The sequence below is a fragment of the Bison bison genome, unplaced genomic scaffold (assembly GCF_000754665.1).
Source record: "Bison bison bison isolate TAMUID 2011002044 unplaced genomic scaffold, Bison_UMD1.0 scf7180017846355, whole genome shotgun sequence".
Classification (NCBI taxonomy): domain Eukaryota; kingdom Metazoa; phylum Chordata; class Mammalia; order Artiodactyla; family Bovidae; genus Bison; species Bison bison.
Window position 1 is genome coordinate 7,826 of NW_011476928.1, and position 3,200 is coordinate 11,025.

Sequence of the window (3,200 nt, forward strand, 5' to 3'; positions counted from 1 at the left end):
ATGGGGAGCACATGTGTACCTGTGATGGATTCATTTTGATATTTGGCAAAACTAATACAATTATGTAAAGTTTAAAAATAAAATAAAATTTAAAAAAAAGAAATAATAAATATCTCAGATATATCTAAAATTATCTGCATACATAAAATAATATTTATACATAAATGTCTCCCATGGTTGCAAAATCCTGACAAGAGGGAAGTATATGTTAAGGAGGCACCTGAAATAACAAATAGAAAGTTAATAATCAGAATTTCTCTCACCTCAGATTCCAAAGACAGTATGTACTGTGATAATTATTAAAAATATTGAATGGTATAAAATCTTCTCTATAAATTAAATAAATTGATTTGGGGCCATCTATTATTGATTTTTAAAAATCCATTTATAGACGAAGGAAAAATGCCACAACAAACACTAGTTCAGAAACACCTAAAAGAAATCTAGAAATTACTTTTCCCAAAAAGAAAGAAATCTCCCACATCCCAACCTCCTCTTCCAAAACCAAAGTCATTACCTTGATTTTGACAAAATATCAACCTAGACATTTAACTGACATTAACATAGAAGAATATATTGAGGCCTGGAAGAATTTATGATACCGCATTTACCAACAAGTTTAAATAAATTATAAATCAAATTATAAATAAGTTTAATTATAATTTACCTACAGTGCATTAGGTAATGGCTTGGATCTTCAGTGTGAGCTAAGCAAATTAAAAAAACACCTACTTAAAGTATATTTTAAACCAAAGCCAGAACCTGGAGAAGGCAATGGCAACCCACCTCAGTATTCTTGCCTGGAAAATCCCATGGACAGAGGAGTTTGGCAGGCTACAATCCATAGGGTTGCAAAGAGTCACACATGACTGAAGTGACTTAGCACACACACCACAGAAACTTAGGCAGGGAAAGAGAAAGCAACGTGAACATTTTTGTTCACCAGGTGAGATTGGAGAGCTAGTTTACTATTGTTAGGTCCATAAACTGAAAATTATAAATTTCAACCTAAACAATTTTGCCAAAGAAGCAATTAAATGTGTACTTATTTTTTATCAAAATATACCCCCTCCAAGTTATTATTCTAATTCATATATATTTTTGCATGGTATCTCCAATTTTTATTTGAAGTTTGAAATCTGCAATAAATGATAAAAATATTATAGAATTAATTTATTAATAACTCATTTCTGGAGATGAAGACTAGAGAAATATGTGGAACTGAAAGCCATGGATGTAGACAATATAGTACATTTTTACTATTAACAGGCTATAGTAAAATAGTTTATAAAAAATGGAAGTGTTAATAGCTAGCGTGCCTATGGAGCCATACAAATTGTGAAATATTTCTTTTAATGGAATTGCATAAATTTTTACTATGTATATCTATTTTTTGAAATAGCTGACGTATTTTACAGCCTTTCATCATCCCCAAGATATTGGTGAATATAATTACATGATAAGCTTAATGCAGAAACCTGAAGATAAAATAAGAATGAAACAGAAATATCCTTAGGAAGTCAAGCATGTTCCTGGGGTCATGTCCTCTCAGGCTGAGGATGGATAAGACTACTGAATACTGGGGCTTCCCTTATAGCTCAGTTGGTAAAGAATCCACCTGCAAACCAGGAGATCCCAGTTTGATTCCTGGGTCAGGAAGATTCCCTGGAGGAGGGAAAGGCTACCCACTCCAAAATTCTGGCCTGGTGAATCCCATGGACTCTACAGTTGCAAAGAGTTAGATGTGACTTTCACTTTCACTTTTCACTTTTACTGAATACTGGTCCTAGTTCACTGCACCAAGATTCTCCCCAGCCCCTTGTAAACCTGAGAGGATTCAAATTCAGTAAAGATCAAATAAATCTCAAATACATACCTTTATATTATCTTTGCAGAAAGCATACAAGTAATAAATGTATAACAGCCAAGCCTGACATAACCCAATTAAAATACACCTGCATGCAAAAAATAAAATTTAACTTACATACATAAGCATTAAAGTAAAATTTAACATTTTAAATATGTCTCAGAGTAGACATATGTTTTTGTTTTGAGTTATAGTAAACTCATCAAGGAACTACAGTTTCTTTAGACTTACTTCAGAGGAAGCTGCATCTGAAGAGCTGATACTGAATGATTTTACTGTGACTTTGCCTTCTTTGCCTTCATCCATCCATGTACTTGATGCTTGCTTTGAAAGCATGAATTACCCACTAGATAAATAGACATATCAACTGTCTTTCATTTCATAAAATATATAAAGTCCCTTTCCACTGAGGCACATTCCCTCTTGTACTGATATAAAGCTTATTATTCTAGGATATTTTGTTTGGAATAAAATATTAAAAAGGAACAGGAGATGGAGATGCAAAATTACAGTTAAAAAAAATGATTCCATACTACCCCATTAGAGGTAATAATTAGAGACCCACAACGATTCATTTTCTGATAATTCTTTTTTAAATAAAATCCTATTGCTCGAGGTCATAGAAAGATCACATATTCTTAATTATTAAATATTCTTAATTATTAAACTATTTAATGTGGCACTGCTGCAGAGAGGCATAAAATATATTTTAAAAATCTATAATTTAATACATTTTAGGAACTATTACCACATAATTAATTTGTAAGATTTTTCCTTTTTTTTTTTTCCTCAGTATATTTTAAGCCGTCAGTCATTTAGCGTGGAAACTTTAGGGAAGATTAGTATTTAAAACAAAGTATAATTTTCTCAACCTTATGCAAGACTTTAAAGACTCAACTGTGCTGACTGTCTAATCATTACAGAATCTTCTTATTTTTCTCAAAGACCTTTAGGGAAAACTTATTCTCTAGTCCACAGTTAAACACATTGGCTGATTATGTTTTATTATAAACACTCTCTGCACTAAAAAACAATTAAGTATCAGTATACAAAATTGATTTTTTCAAATGAAAACAACCATATAAAAGTTTGATAGGCTTTAAAATGTATCACTTAACTTTATATCACTTTATATGTATATATTTCATCATATATGTTAGAATCTACCTAATAATAACCAACCGATATACACTTTGATGTATTTTGAAAACATTTAGGATATTTCAAGAAATTACATGACCCAGGAACTGTTCCATAGTAAATAATTTTTTTTCTAAAACAAATTTTTTTTCTAAAGTATCTTAAGGAGATTTCCATATTCAGGGTATTAGGC